At 37.7% G+C, this 17,388-nt stretch overlaps 1 protein-coding gene across 17 annotated transcripts in view; it reads right to left on the bottom strand.

The window, feature by feature from the left end:
* Positions 1 to 17,388, bottom strand: part of DLGAP2 (DLG associated protein 2) — a 454,795-nt gene that overhangs the window by 133,106 nt on the left and 304,301 nt on the right. For 4 of the 17 annotated variants that reach the window (XM_058021036.1, XM_058021035.1, XM_058021037.1 and 1 more), the window contains exon 4: positions 14,637 to 14,756. The exons of the other annotated variants lie outside the window; for them this stretch is intronic. The gene's annotated coding sequence lies outside the window, so the exon portion shown is untranslated. The remainder of the gene's footprint in view (positions 1 to 14,636; positions 14,757 to 17,388) is intronic. 17 annotated transcript variants of the gene reach the window in all.

Raw genomic sequence — 17,388 nt, 5'->3', positions numbered from 1 at the left:
CTCTTCATTCTCTGAGCTCTCCTACTTTGGATGACAGTTTTTCAGCAGTAAAACTCTAAATTAACACGTCAAATAATGTGAACTTTAATTCAGCTGCAGTGGTGCTTTTCCTTGATTCTGAGAAAGTATAATCTCTCTCCTGAGAAATAAAGTATCAATTGAGATTAAATTTCACCCAATTGTATTGACAACAATCCTTCAATGGGTTTCCTTACTTCAATTAGCTTTCAAAGGCACAACTGCAAAAAAGTGATGATTCTGGACATTCTAAATTGGATATAGTTCACTTAAAGATTTTGCAGGTTGATGGAATAAGGGTTAGTTTATTTTCAATACAGACTTCTGAATTTCTCTTTTCCCAGAGTTTATTTTTGCCATACCAGTCATTCAAATACATCTCATTCACCTGCTGATTGTCCATAAGACAACACAATTTTATTGAGATCATAGTTTTTCCCTCTGAATACATGTTCAAATTCTGAGACACATAAATACTCCAAAGACAAAAATAACTTAACACATTTGAACATTTAGTTTCTATGGAGACAAAACTAAAATGTCTAATGTGAATTTATATTCAGCCTGATGCCTTACAGGTTCAAAGCACTTCATTAAGCCTTAGAGAGAGATATTATTCCATAAATAAGTACACCAAAAAATAAAAGAGAACCACCCAAAAACCCAAATCCTATGCTTCTAATTTGCACTTGTGTATTTTAATTGTGTAAGAATTGCTTCTGGCAGCCAGTTCCTGTTTTTCTATTCCCACCCTACATTAGAGACCTATTGACAGATTCAAGACATAGTTTGTGTCATTTTCTATAGAAAAATCTTTCTGTTGAAACATGAGAAAGCTCAAAAGTTAGGACTTTAAAGCTTCTAGCTTTCACTCCAAGCGTTTAGAGAATAATAGCTACAGAGTTACCTGCTACAAATGCCTGATGCTGCTAGGTCAAAGTAATGAATGTTACATGTCTGACCTTTTAAGCCAGGATCAGCAAAAAAGGCCTGAAAAGCACAGCATCATGATTAGAGCTGTAGAAGCACTCATGAGATTTCTTTCAGGCAGCTGGATACAGAGCCCACTTTTAGAAGTGCATTTTAAGTTGCACTCTATTCAGTCTTAAAGATCATATTTGAAGAGGTGTTGTTCACAATTGCCATCTACTTTAATGATGTTTTCTGAATCCTGTTCTTCTGCAAGCCTTATTAGTTAGCTTAATGTCTCAGCCAGCTCTTCCTTCTCACAAGCTGCAGGTAAAATACAGCATGAGATTATTGGTACTGAGGGTTTCTGTAAAGAATTTTGCCAGGCTTTGATGATTATGCCTGAGCCAACTTCCACATGATAACCCTGTAAGCTGTCATTAGCACAGTGCTGGGCTTCAGCTCAGTTCCCAGCAGGGCTTTTCTAGCTCCAAACTGTATCACATTAAATATGGTTGCAAGGTTTTTGGGCTTGAAACTTGCTCACAAATGACCAGCTCAGAGGCTGAGCAAAATAAGTATAGATATCTAGAAGAACCATGAATTACAGTGTGGGAGTCAGGCTTGGCCATCTTAAATTCATCTAGCTTAGTTTTTACACCATTAAGCCTGTTTATCCACCTGAGGATCTGCCAAACTCTTTGTGCTAAAAAAGACCGTGTATCCGCTCAGCTAAAATTTGTTATGCAAAAAGATATAAAAAAAACAAGGAGCAGGAGCATAAAGTTGGGTTCAGTGGACAGAAGTTCCACTGCCTGCTGGGCTAACTGCAGGGCAGAGGCAGGTGGGAGCAGCCCTGAAGGTGTTCCCAAGGGGAGCTGAGAGCAGCGAGGTCCCTGCCCTGCCCTGGTCTGTGTCTGCTCACCCGGCTGGCGGCAGCGGAGCCAACAGGGGCTGCTCCCCGAGCCCTTCCAGCTGTGCCTTCCATGCCTGCTACCAACACCATGCTCAACTCAGCCTCCTTTCCTGGCTATGGGTGTCCATAACAACACTTCAAACACTGGATTCTCACCCACTAAATCTGGCGTTTTTCCATCCGAAAGTTTGTCACGCTGCAGACTGACCCAAGGAAATTCTGTACAGACTGACCCCATGTTTAATTGCCTACCTATGCACTGTGTTACAAAGATTTATCACTCAAATAAATATGAATTTAAGGACTTTCACCTCCATTTTCCAGAGCATCATTAATATTAGTGTCTGCAACTGCCATTTCACTCCATATTCTCATTTACATATTCCTTATTTGTATTTTTGACATAGAACTTTAAGAAGACCTGACCTGTGCAATCAGATTGTCCACTGGTTTGGCAGTTTGCAACTAACTGTGAACTCAAGACCCAGTTTAAAAGGGAATAAAAACTACTAGAGATAGTTTGTGAAAATCAGAAAATTCATCAGGGAAATGCACAATAGTGACTCCACTTAGGCAGAATCAGGGCATGACACTGGAGCTGGCAGCAGCGAAGTGCCCAGATGGCACACGGGTATTAGCTGAGCAATGCTCCACAGCTGCAGGGTGGCAACAACATTGCCACTGTATGGGCTGTTATGTGGGATGAAAAGTCAGACAATGAATACAATTCATGGGGAATTAGACTTCAGTACTTCCATTTGCCTAAATAGGAACTAATTTTGTGTGTGTTATCATGCTCATCAGTTATCCTGCTTAATTAAGACTTGCCTGTATACTTGATACCTTATCAATTCTTATGCAGAGTAGCTGATGGAAAAAGCATTTACTTATCATTCATCAAAACACCAAAAAGAGATTTATATTACTTGGCTATAATTCTACCAAAATACTTCCATGTACTTTAGAAGGCTGAACATAACTTTTGTGTTTATTTGGCTCAAAAAGAGCAAAACTCAGTGGCCTAAATGAATCTTGGAAACACTCTTGAGTCCATATACAGACAATGTGGAGATAAAGTGCTATTGGGTGAATAGGCTGCTATTCATCTAATCTTAAAACAGACGTCTTAAATAGGACAGATGAATCTTGTCCTGAAAACACTTGCTTCCCTCCATTTACTGTAGAGTCTGAGGTAACTTCCTTTAACAGATACACCCAGAGTGTAAATACTTAGAGTTAGGTGGAATGAATGTCACATCTGAAAATCAAATGCAGAACCAGATACTTAATGTACAAATAAATCATGTCAAGGATTCCACAGTGAATTTCTTTGAAAGGAAAAACAAAATGAACCAGGCAAGTCTTATTGAATCCCAGCTGATATTTTTTTCTTCTTGAGTAAAACCCAAAGAATAAATCTTTTTAATTTCAAAAGTTCTTGTTCTCTAGTTCCACTGCAGAAAAACAGTTGACCTAAACAGTTAGATTAACATGAGAGACAAACACACTACTCACTAGTTGGAAGCAGTTCTTCCCTGCTCCTCTTCCAAACAAGTTTTTCTGTAATGCCCAAATTTTGTAGTTGATGGCACAACCTCCCACACTCGTCTGTGACATACTGCAAAGAAATACCCATAGCCCCTGCCATCCCAGTGCCAATCAAACCCTGTCAGTTTTAACTCTGTTCATTTTGCCCCAACTTAGGAAGATGAATAGTCATGTAGGTTGATTTAGCAAGACTTTAAATTATCTTTTAGGAAAACAAACAGTGAATCTGCAAAGCAAAACAAATAAGACAACCATTTCTAGAAGGTAGTTACTAACAATATTCTTTACTACCTGTGTAGACTATTTCTAACCCCAGGCCCTCCAGCAGATGACTCATACATGTAGGGATACATGGGGAACCCCTCTACCACAATGCCTAACCAGTCTGTGAGCCCAGCATTGATTCACCATCTGACACAGGCCACTGCACAGCCCTGAGCCCTGCCCCAGAGCTCACCCAGAGCACAAGGTGCCCAGTGTGGGCAGAGCTGCCCATATTGCTGAGCAAAGTGAAGCGTGGAGAGCAGGGCACAAAAGGCAAAGGGCACTGCCCTCCCCTTTCCCGCACCCATGTGGCTGCAGGGTGGACAGGCTCACATCCAGAACTGCAAACTCAGAGCTGAGAACTTCCAGCAGCCATTGTCCTGCCGCAGGCTGTACTTCTCTACCGCCTAATTTATGGAAATCGGCTTCCAGAAGTGACCTACTTGCTCTAAGGGAGGCCCTGCCATGCTATGCTATGCTCATTTTTACTTCCATGCCAAAGTCTGGTAATAAAAACTCAGGCAAATCAGCAATGCAGTTTCTAGGCATGGGGAACTTAAGATTTGAGAACTGTGAGTTGCAATAACAATCCATAAGAAAGTTATACTAAATCTGGTCCAGAATGTCTGTACATTTATAAAACTTTAATTTTGTATACTTTTTAGAAATATTAAGACTATAAATTCTACTATGAAAACACTTTAATTCAGTGATAGTTATATTTTTGTCTTGTCTTAACATGGCTGAAATTTGTTTAGAATTCTTTGCATATGATGGATGCATTCTTTGCACTGATGGGGAAATAGGCTTCAGCTATGTAAATATGGAAAATATCTCAAACACCCTTAACACCTGTATTTCAACAAAAAATAATTAGGCAAATTGTCTAAGATTTCAGTATTCACATGAGAAATATCTTGTTCACAAAATATGCTTTTTCACAATACATAAAAAAGTGCCTTCAAAGACATAAAAAGATTGAAGCATTAATGTCATCATATGTCTGATTTTTATTGCAGACATGTCTCCTATTGTATAACAAATGTGTTGGAGAGGTTTGCAAAAGGCCATGCAAACTGTAGGCAATATTTTAAAGACTATGCATTAAAATAGAGAGAAAGAGGTCAAGAAAGCAGAAAGCTATGATCTCAAATAGCAAAATAACACACTGTTTAACTTTTCAGAGTATATGAGGAGTGAAAAGTGTAGCATCTATTCAGACCATGAAATTCACTAATATCATTAAAATGTGTGACAATCAACAAACAGCTATAATCCACCTTGACAGAAGTCAGTGCACCAAGCAAATCCTTGCTTGAGAGTCCTGTCACTTTCTTAATTGGAAGAGTAACTGGGTTTGTTTGAAAGAGTGAAATGTATTCCTCATCTTAAATTATACCAACAGAAAAATCAGAGCAGGAAGGTTGCAGAAATTACTGGAAAATAAATGCAGTTGAAGACAAGTTCCTGGTGTTAAAACTTGTTTAATTGAAAGGAACCAGATCATGCAAGGAAAGTTGTTTGTTAGACCAGGCAGGAAGGGCTGTAAGCTATTTTTTAAAAAATAAGTCAGAATATTCAGAGCTAGTTTCTCCTATATCTAGCTTCTGATATATTTTAATATCTTTAGAAAACTCCATAGATATTAGAGAGCGAAGATGGATTGGGTCATCCTCATGGTAGACAGGAGAGGGAAATGGCAGAGAAGTGCACCCTTTTCTCAGCCAGTGTAAAGTGCCATAGTTCAATTACCTCCAGAGTCATTTCCATAATGCACACCAGGGCAGGAGCTGCCCCCAGTCCTGTGCAGGCCCCAACAGGGAAAACTTGGCTATCTGATGGTTACAGAAGAAACAGTGCAATAGTCAGAATGAGACAGTGTCTCAGTACCAGTGCAGACTTTTGCTCAGGATTATACCTGTATATGCTCTATTTACATGTAGTGATGGTTTTGGCAGAGGTAGAGTTAATTTTTTTCCATAGCAGCTGCTGTGGGGCTGTGTTTTGGATTTGTGCGGTAAACAGAGCTGATAATACAAGGGTGTTTTTCTTATTACTAAGCAATGCTTACACAGAGCCAAGGCCTTTTGTGCTCCCCACCTGCCCCCATGCCGCCAGTGAGGAGGGGGTGGGTGCACAAGGAGCCTGGATGATGCCAAATGACTCCAGGGATATCTCACATCATATGGTGTCACAACAAGGCTGGGGGAAGAAGAAGGAAGGCAGGGACATTCAGAGTGATGCCTTTTGTCTTCACAAGTCAGCATCACACATGATGGAGACCTTTCTTGGGGACAGCTGAATGAAGTAGCAAATTAATTCTTTGCCTTGCCTGTGTGTGCAGCTTTTGCTTTACCTATTAACCTGTCTTTATCTCCACACAGGAATTTTCTCACTTTCACCCTTTCAATTCTCTTCCCTTGGAGGGGAGTGAGTGAGAGGCTGTGCTGGCTGGGGTTAAACCATGAGCTTGTGTAAATGAAATATCACACAGGCCTTGAGGCCAGCTGTGACTACACAGCCCTGGTTTGTACCACTGAAACCCTTCATTCCCTCTTCCACTTCCACTAATAAGATGCCAGCATTCCAAACTGTTTTTTGGAAAGATGCGTTGCCAACCTAAGTCCTTGAAACTCACAGAGGCAGGCAGTGCTGTGGCACTTGGCTGTGGGGATGAACACACCCCAGCGAGGGGACTCAGAGCACGGCCCACATCACTTCCTGCAGCAGCGGCAGAAACGGGCACTGGGCAGCGCGGCTCTCTGAACTGCTGCACAGGGACTCCGACCAGGTGTGAAAAAAGGGGTGACCTAGTCCTACAATAGACGAGGCTGAATAATTACAGACATGGAGAAAAGGAAAGTTTGATTGAAGAAAAGTGAGAGGAAAAGCAATTTTTTATGACTACTTATATTTCCTTCTGTTGCTGTGAAAAAAATCCCAGCAATGAACCACCAAATTCCTAAAGGCACACTGTGCAAGTCTTGGGTTAGTTGATGACTTGTTTGCCCAAGGAATGCACTTGCTTTCTGATTTTTTGAGATGAAGACACTACAGCATCTCCATATTCCTAAATAATTGCTTTCATTGTATAATATTCAATTATCTTACTAGGATCACATGCTTAACATAAATATAGTGTTCCAGGGAAAATTTCTTTTGCTTGGTTTGTTTTTGATCTCCTGCAGATAGATATTTCTCTGTTTATTTAGCAACTACATAATTTGCTAAAATAATGGGGAAAATATGAGTTTCAAATTCTGGTCTCTGATTTCAAGACAAATATAACACTTTTCTATTAAGTAAGAAATAAACAGGTACAGTGGGTGCATCTTATTGTGGAAAGTGTTATGAGAATGCAAGTAATTCTGTGCAGGAAGAAAACAAATTTTGGGCTATGTTCAGTGAGAATGTTTTATAAGATGTAACATGAAAGGAATTTTTGGATAAAACTTATGAGGGCTTGTGTTTTATTTCTGAAGCCTGTCTTAATATTGAGGTTTTTTGCTACATCTCAGCCTGAAAGAAAAAAAAAAGATATCAAGGTGATACTGAAAGAAGGCAAGTAGAGCCTTAATTGCAACATGCAGAATAAACAATGTTTGCTTAAAATGATTTGCATTTTCCAAAACATCAGCAATGGATCTATAAATCAGATTCAAAGGCTGATAACTTCCTGATTATGTTGCAATTCAAACATTGCCCAGTTAATTATGATGAAAGATATTTCCATGGAGTGGTATGTTATTTCAGCATTTGCTCTTGGGGATTACAGCCCAATATTGTCATTAAAGAAAAAACCTGATGGTGGATGAAGTATAAACCTTGTTTTTTAGATAAGATGCCATAAGTATTGTACCTCAAGCACTTACACAAAAATTCATGAGCTACCATTTCCATAGCAACTGGCAACATAATTTAGCTAAGATAGCTGCTTTCTATTCTAGGGACCTCATTGTCATTGCAGTTTATGAAATACAAAAGTGTGGCTTCTAAGACTCTAATACAGTAAGCAGACAAAATGCTGGAAATGCTGAGGAAGGAACAGATTTCATTACAGATGCAGAACAATGCTTCTTTCTCTTCTCACCTGTATTACACAGGATTCTCTATCATTTTCAACTCAGTACATACAATCTAGTTCTCCTTGCTGTGCAGGAGATCCAGTGAAAGGCATTTGAAGCTTGCCTGTCTCTCATGTTAGTCTGGTTCTTTCTGGAATGTGCAGAAGGAGCTTCTTCACTGGCCAATTCCTTCTTTCTCTCCTTCCTCCCCTCAGTTACCAAAATAAAATTCACTTCAATGCAGAGATTCAGCACACCATATCTGGGGCACCTGTTAAATCTTATACTGAGCCTACACACAGTTACTAATTTAACACACTGCTGACACACTCCCAGAGTTGTAAGTCTTTTGCTTCCCCAATGGTTCCATGTATCTTGTTATTAATCTGAATCACTGTAAAGTGCTTTTTAAAAACATCTGGCTCTGTACATTTAAATAAAAAAAAAGTGAAAAAAATTTAAAATAAGAACTTAAAAAGACAGCAGAACTAATATTCTCCCTAAAGGTACTCTGAAATTTCACACTTGAGTAGCTGTGGTCTAAAGATCACAGGGAGCACCATCATTTTCTACCTACTGGAAGTATAGGATTGCAGCCTGCTATCCTTGCCTTGCAAAGAATGATGTCTTATACTATTTTCTCAGTGAGGGTGGAAGAATTCCTTCTGAAGGAGAAATCTGATTGATGTCAGCAAGTGAATCACCACCTGTCCATGGGAAATGGATGCTTTTGAAAGCAAGCTGTATTGGACAATGCATTTGATAGACTCTGTAATGAAGTGATGGCTCTGAAGTTCTCCTGAGCTGAGTCCCTGACAAGGACCCTAAGGCACTCAACTCCTCATAGATTTTCCTTACTACAAACATATGCAGAAGGTAAAAGAAAATAAGGGGTTTTTTACTTCACCCTTGAGAATTATTTAATTATACATGATATAAGGATGCAGATAATTTATCTGACTTCTAAGTTATTTTCTAATTTTGGCAAGTGCACCAAAACCTGAAACTGGCACAGGTAGCTGGAAAAGAAGCTGTGACGCTGGAGCACAATCACTTGTCCTCTGGGTAGGTTACATGATTATTTGTCAGGAGCAATTCAGGGATCAAGAGTAAGATGTAATGTGTTGTACTTATGAACTCCACCTAAAGAACATATAAAATGTAAACATGGCAGTTAGCTTCTGTTTTCCAGCTACAATGCAATGCATGGTTTCTTACAGCCAAAGATCCTAACACAGGGCAATAATCCTCTATTTCTACATCCATCCAAACAAATATGTACAACCTATCACCTCATTCATACAAACCAATTACCTATGATCTAGCACTTTGATGAAGGCTGAAAGGTTCAGCTGATATAAAAAGAAAAAAGCATTACACCTACCAGAGTAATTATTACAAGGGTATTTTTATCCTGCAGCTGAATATACGCAATAAATGAGCATTAAATTAGATTATGCTACTGAAATAGTGCATGAGCCTTTATTATCCTACAGGACAAATGCTGCAATCCCCTCTGACAGACTCATAATCACAGCAATAATCAGTTCCTGACCTGTGAGGCAGGTTGAGTATTCCTGCCAAACTAACAAGAATAGTAACTGCTCTTTCTGAAAAATTGATTGCTAACCACCAGAATCATAAAAAGTCATCTCCATATTAATTAACAGTGCCTAGTCTTGCATTAAAATCAAACAGACATACACAAGTCACTGATCTTGACAGATAAGTCTTACACAACACCTCCAAAAGTTATGATTACAGGAAATACAGCCATATTTATTTAGAGGTAGAGACAACCATGGACAAAACCAGCTCCTATCATCTCTGATCATTATGATCACTTCCTTGGCTGAAATTGGAATAACGAAACAGTTCTAGAGCTATGTCGAAAATAAAATTTAAATTCTATCAGCAAATTTACTTTGAAGTAGTAAAGACTGCTTGTGGCATTTTAGCTTTGAGAGTATCATCCAATATTTTCATAACAATGTGTTTAAACAGCAGTATGATTTATTAATGTCAAAATCTTGTAACAGCAAAGAAATACCTGACTTGTGATCTATGCAATACATAAAATTTCTGGGCAGAATCAGTTTGCTCATAGAAAATAATCTGAATGTCTATTATCCTTGGATAGTTTTTGTAACTCACAGCTTCAACTGCTCATTTCAAGAAAAGGAAAAATTTAGAGGTCTGAAATACATATATATTTCAAAACTATAAATTTTAAATTTATTCTGAGGTGATATAATTTTAGGGAAAATTATATTTGATATGTTAATACCTATAAAAATTAGAATGAAAATAGAAACAATTTTTAAAAAATCTTTTTTTACATACAGCAAAAAACTAAAATTCATTAAAAAGTGCTGCTGGACTACATAATTGGCTAGTGAGGATAAAAATGGCCACGATTTATATTGTGTCCTGTGAATTTTATATATTTTTATATATATATGTGAAGAATATGTGCTAATATCAACTACTTATTTTGTAAAATATTCTAAATACAACCTTCAGTTGCTACAAGCTGGCCTAAACATGTAGCCAAGGAGTAGCATTGGACAGTACATGATGACAGTAAACACAAACCCCATCAACACAGGATATTTAATATTTGTGTATTTGAGAAGCTACTACCTGATTAATTGAAAGCATTTTGTATATCTAGCTGTGAAAACAATGTACATTTAATCCTTGCCATCAAAATGAGGAAATTAAAGACAGCAGGTTTTAGATGAGGAGTCAAACCTTGCAAGAAGACAAGCTTTGACTGCCAGCATGGTTGTCCTCTTTTCAATAATAAAATTAAATTGTCCTCCTTAAGGATTTGCCTTTGGCTCAATTTCCAATTTGATATCTTTCTTCATATGAGATTTTGTGGACTATTAGTTTAAAACACCTGATTATACTTCTTTTAGGAGACTTTAGCATTTCAAAGTCTTCCTTTGACCTGTTTCCCTTAACATTGTGAAGTGCTGCAACAAGCTCCTGCAGCATCATAGTCTAAAAACAGAGCTCAGCCTAAGAATAGTTGAATGACAGTTTGGAAAAATTGCTGCCTTAACTGAACATTGGGGATAATATCACAAACCCAATATCATAAATACTCTAGCCCTTGCTGCTTTCAAATAATTGCAATTTAGATATTTCTAAAAAGGCATGATTAATTAAAGAAGATTCAAGCCATGACTTCATGCATTTGCAAATCAGAGACACACCATGTAGCTCTGCAGGATCTGGTAGAGTCCAAATGTTTTTTTAATTTATTTTAGTTTCTTAAAATTCTGTTTGGTGGTAATGAATGAGGTATATAATTACTCTGATTCATCCTGTACCCTTAACATGAAATAATCCAGAGCACTTAAAAACAATTAATAAAATATTAAAAAAGAATTAATTAAAAGCACTTTATTAACTAAATTTAAAAAATAATCATTAACCTCACATTAAACAAGATCAAGAATTGTGTAGAACTCATTAAGACTTTGTATAACTCATGTTATATAAATGGCTAAGAAATTACTAGTAGTACCTGCAATACCTCTGTATAAACAGCCCTTTATACACTTCTTGTTAAACAAATATGAATCATAGCTGATAGCTATGAAAACAGACCAAGTAATCTTAAAGAGTAAAATAAATTAATGTGGCAAGGCATCAATACCACATATCTCTGTGAGATTCCTACATTCAGGAGTATATAGTTCCTTCACCTCTGAAATTGCCATATTTTCAAGAAAAGCATACATCCCTTTCATTTTTGCTTTTTGCATATATTTAGGCGGAAACTGAACAGGTGAAATTGAGGATATAGAAATAAGCATTTGAATCCAGGAATGAATCACACAACGGTCAAGTTCCTGCATGATTAGGCACTTCCATTTGTTTTCCCATCTCTGTAACTCCATGGCTGGGTTGCGCTCTAGAGTGAGCACACACCAGCACACACCAGCACTCTGTGCGTGCCCAGCCCAGCATCCCCAGGGCACATCTGCACCCCCAGGGCACATCTGCATCCCCAGGGCACATCCACATCCCCAGCCCTGGAAAGGTTTGCTCAGTGACCTGCAATGCTCAGTGCTCACTGACCCAGGAGAGGCAGGCTCCAGAGCAACCCAGACTGAAAACATAGCAGCTATTTTGGACCAGGAGCCTGAAGGAGCTCAGAAACAAAACAAATTAAAGAAAAACTCAATCAATTTGAAATAATGTTTTAATATCCACCCCCCCCCCCCCGCCCGTCCCCACCAAGTACAAATTCCCAGAGCAGACTTTTCATGTTGGTACAAAATCATTGTTTTTTTACCTGCAGCTTCATCTGGAAAACTGATCTTTTGAACAGCAGGACTTGCACAGTTACATCCCAATTAAGATTCTAAAGGCAAGATAGGTACACAGAAACTTTCTCCTCATTGTTTTCACTTGAGGCAAAAAAGTCAAGGGGCAAACATAGAACTGGAAGAAATTAACAGTACTGAAAAAGTTATGAACTTGGATAAAATCTATACTAGATGAATAACATAAATGCAAGATAACTTATTTTTAGATTGTGATTCTGTCCATTCAATTTTACAGAAGCTCAAAAGGAGCTCAGCTGTGAGTGACCTTTTTAGTTTTGTTTTGTGTACTAGCTCATCATATTCCACCCTCTTAAGGTTTGATCACTTTCATTTCCTATTTTGGGTTACATTTTTTTTACCCTTTTTTTTTTTTACTCAAGCTTGTCTCCAGCCTAAGCTGAAAGATCTTACTTTTTTGAACATTAAAAATAATGCTACTGAAATTCAGTAGAAATATAAAAAAACCACTCCAACACTTAACAGATTCAATTCACTAGGCAAGCATTTCCCCAGATAAAATCAAGCTGATGGTTAGCCAAAACCAGCTGCAAAATAGTATTTTCTCTAAATTTGTTCTTTAAAAATCTGTCAGCTCTAAACAAATAACACTGAAGTTTGATATTCTGTTGTTGATACTCTTGAACTAAATTCCACTCAGTGTTATTTGTCCTAAGCCATCCAATATTCATTTTCTACCAAACCCTACACATACTTTAGGCAAAGGCAGAGAAAAAGGATAAAGGTGATACTTTCTTTGCTTCTGACACAAATGCTGCAGTACCTGCAATTAATATGGCTGAGAAGACACTCACAGATAAACTTGTATTTCAACCACAATACCCAGTACTGGTGTGCTGAATGAAATGTCCATTTAAATTTTTGACCTAGCAGATCTGTGATTAGGAAAGTGCGCAGTTCAACAGGCCATTAACTAATTCATGAAATGATGCTCATTATATAGACAAAGTGTTATTTCTTCTGGAAAATGAGCAGGTCACTGACCACTACCTTGATCTGATACACCCAGGAATTTGAATGGATATTTTGAGTTCATATTTGATTAGCATTTGAGACACTCTTTCTCCAAACACTTCCTCCAGGACTGCACACGCCAAGTTCCTACCATAGCTCGAGCTATTATTCAAAGACCTGAGAACACTCACTCCACTTAACACTATCTGAGTTTTACTGACAGTGCTGAAGACAACAATCTGTTCCCTAGACTATTAAAGGACTTTCAGAAATTAAAAAAAAAAAAAGTTGAAATCTAGCATCACATGCCAACAGTGAAGAAGTCTTTGAAAAAATGATATCTGTGTCCCTGAGGTATTTCAGAAAACCTCAAGCCTATTTAGATCAATTGCAGCAAAGCAGCATTCATCATTAACATAATGCAAAACAGAGTCTGTGGATCTTACTGACCAGTTGGGTACTTTGGGGTAGTAGCAGGGAAAAGGGCAAATACTACATGCTAAAGCTGAATTAAAAGAAAAATCAGCAGAGATGCATTTGAATTACCTTCTGTAGATTCCTAGCTCAGGTGGCACCTAACTAATTTTTATATGATCCAGAACAGGAATTCATAGGCATGCTTCACAGCCCATGGAAATCAAAGCAGACAGCTGCTATTAACTCTCTTCACCATGGAGCTCCTCTGTGTTAAAGGTACATTCTTAATCTTCTAATTGAGCTAATACAAGACGTTACTTATAGGGATGAAGTCTGAGGAGTGCATTTAAACAGGGCTTTAAAGTCTCATCCCTTTTTTTATCCCACTCCTTAGAGACATCCTGGCTAATTCTCCTTCTTCGGACTAGTGATCACCCAAAACTCAGTGCCCACCCAGATTTCACCAGATTGAAACTGCTGGGTTACATATCCTGCCATAAGAGCATTCCCTTCCACCTCAAATCTCATGTTAGCCACATCAGACTAGGGGAAAAATGCTCATTCCTCAACTCAAATGTCAGTTACCTTTTAGGATTACCACTTGGTTTGCTTGACACACACAATCACTGTAACCTGATCTGTAGCTAAATCCTTAAAAAGGGAGAATTAAGAAGGAAGTGTTATGTACAAATAAAAAAGTAATTTTCTTCTATATACAGCATTTACAAATTTCTACATGAATATATTCTAATAGTTTTTGAAAATCAGGGTTTCCTAGGACAGCTGTCAGAAAACCAGTCTTACAGTGTGAGCCTTAAAGACTATAATAATTCAAATTTACCAGAACAAAAGTTGAAAGGTGTCTTGACTACTGTATAAAATTTTTTAGTAGTCATAGGGTTGATAAAATTGTGAAAGTCTATGAAAGAGGCCAGGTTTGCAGATCAAGGCAATAAGCTCATCAGGCCAGGTGACACAGCTTCTCTGCACAGAGACCTTTCAACAGGTCACTGCAGTTTGTCATAGACACTTGTTCAGAAAACATACCTGAGAAAGGGGCAATTTTCAGTGTTGCTGTCAAAGGCATAGCAAAAGGAAGACTGGCAGCTGAAATTAGACAAATCCAACCTTTTCCACAACATTTCCTAGCACTAAGGGTAATTAAATATTGGAATGGCTTACCAGGGGAGCTGGTGGACTCGCCATTGCTTGGAGCTTTAGGACGAGATTAGATATCATTGTAAAAGAGATGCTTTAATCCAGCTTCTGGAAGTTCTCAACATGCCCATAACACTTGCAGCTCTGCATTAAGACAATGACTATAATCAAATCTCGTACTTTAGGGTTTCAGCTGATCAACTGCAAGGGTTATAAAGATTTTTTTTCCCTTCACATAAAAACCAGACAGATACTTTAGTGTGGTTTATTCTGATCTGTCTCTGAAGTAGCAGAGATGGCAGAAATCTACAGAAAACACAATGGGGCGAGAGGTGATAGGGAAAGTACTTCCTCTTATCCTGAAATTCACAAAGCAGTTGTGTCCAAATGGGAACTTACATGAATTTAAAGTCATCTTGATGGATGCAAACCCCTCCTGCCCTGGAACCTGTGTGATTAGGTCAGGCAGAGGCAGGTTTGGTCTGTCTGCCCTGCTAAGGGTCTGGCAGTAGCATCCACTCAGCATTTCACTGACACTGCTACATGACTTAAGAAAAGGAGTCATTTCATGCTCTGCTCCTGCAGAGCACTGGCCAAGGGTCAAGTGAAAAACTATTGGATCACCATACCCTTAGAGGTCTTGTTAATGAATCCTGCTGGAATAGCTCAAAGGTTGTGGTTTTTGCCAAAGTGAGATAAACAGAAATCTCAAATGAGTTTCGTTCGTAGTTTGCACAGCATGAGATACAAATCACCTGTTAACACACATATCTCATCTAATTAGCTAATTGCTATTAAAGATGCATAAGTAATACCTTGATCTCTTCTATTTCCTGAGAGTTAACATACTTTGGACTAACTAGAGTAATCATCTTAATACATAGGCATCAGTATTTACTGTTCTGTGTTTTCCAGCATACATACATAAGCATCCCCTTTGGTTTTTAATTTAGCTACACCTGAAACTGTACATTCTGCACTATTTTAGCAGAATACTATCATGACTTGATTATTAAATATACGTAAAGCTGAAGGCAAGAAAGAACATTCTGCTACTTTTGCCCTTTTATGTGAAAAGAATATGTCTTAACTCTGTCAAATAAAGCATAAAATGAGAGATGGATCTTCCAGTAATTTCTGTGAGCTGCACAGTAACAAGTTCATATTGTGAGTCTCCTAATGAATATCTATTTAAGTGAAGTCCACACCAGGCTTTTATGCTTATTGCCTGCCTATCCTATCCTCCTACATCCCTTTGACAGTGTGTTTGATTCTAAGATATTTCTGTCTGTGCTACATAACAGGCCATTGGATGGATTTGTGCACAGCTACACCTGGAATGTAATGCAGGTACGTGAATCACCTGTTGTGCAATTCAGGACATTTATCATGCAGAATAAGGATGATTTATCTTTGCCATAGTTCTGAAGCATATGTATCAGTATAAGAGTCTGTTGTCAATATTGCACATCACAATTATGTTGTCATATTACAAAGTCAGAATGGGACACACCATGACAGCAACATCTAGTGACATAAAATATTCATGCAAAAACAAAAGCAGACTCAACCTTTTAAAAGTAGAGAAAAAAAAAAAGATACACTGATCCTGCTTATCTCAATTTCTATTTTGGTGACACATACATATATTTGATAGCATCTATGAGAATCAAATTTACAAGATGGCCCTAATTAAGCAGTATATTATTCCATGGCTATCCTTACTCAAACCAAAACAAAATACTCAGAATAATAGTTTTCTCATCTGGGATGAAAATGACAAAATCTGCATTTACGGTCTTCTGACTTTGCAAACTGACTGCACTTGTTGTGCTGCTGTATTTAAGTACAAATAACTGACAGAATCTGTACTCAGATCTGCTCCATAGTGCACACAAATTTCATTATAATGAACTTCTAAGCTTTTTTGTTCTGTTGGTCTTTTTTTTGATCTATATCTTACAGCATACCTAATGTCTACAGTGCAGGAATGCTTGGAAAACCTCAAATGAATCTACAGTCCCATATTTTTTCAAGAATTATCTTTGAGGAGAAACTGAAAGAGGAATATTATACTATGCACTAGACACTTTGGAAGCCAATGACTTAATAAATAGTAATATCATTCTAATGATAATCATCCCAAATTTTGACTAAATCTCTTTGTTATACAAATATTGCCTCAGTTTTCACAGCCTGTTCAACTGAAGGCTTATTCAAGAAAATTTTGAGTAGAGAAAGAGTCCACATATTTGCAGCAGAGATTTACTTTATTTCAGACAGTGCTCATTTATATTCCTTCTGTGCCAAAATCTCTGCATAAGAAACACAGAAGTTCACATGATCACTTAGCATCACATTCTCTGCTCTTGTATTTCTGCTAAAAAATTCCCAAATCAAAATATTTGAATTGTGAAGTACAGTTATAACTGAATGTACTAGTTTTAAATTTAAGTTCCACACAGCAGAAAACAATGTGTGCGTACAGTAGAATCCATAGGATTAATGTAATTCTGTTCTCATTCTTTCTCGATTCTCTAGTGAACATGTTCTTACCACTCAAAACCTCTTTCCTACATGCTTCAAGTAATAAAACTAGAAAATAAATCTTGTATTTCTTGAATCTTTGCTTCCCTTCAATACTGACTAGTGGGGGTTTTTTTGCCTGCCTTACAGAATCACTTGCAAGTTGAATAACTTAAAATCTTTTCATTAGAACTTGTTTTGGAATAATTCTTCCCTCCCCTTGGATTGTTTACATTAATGATATAATAGT

The sequence above is a fragment of the Melospiza georgiana genome, chromosome 3, assembly GCF_028018845.1.
Source record: "Melospiza georgiana isolate bMelGeo1 chromosome 3, bMelGeo1.pri, whole genome shotgun sequence".
NCBI lineage: Eukaryota > Metazoa > Chordata > Aves > Passeriformes > Passerellidae > Melospiza > Melospiza georgiana.
The sequence above is the reverse complement of the archived record's forward strand: the minus strand, read 5'-3'. Positions and strand labels throughout refer to the sequence as shown.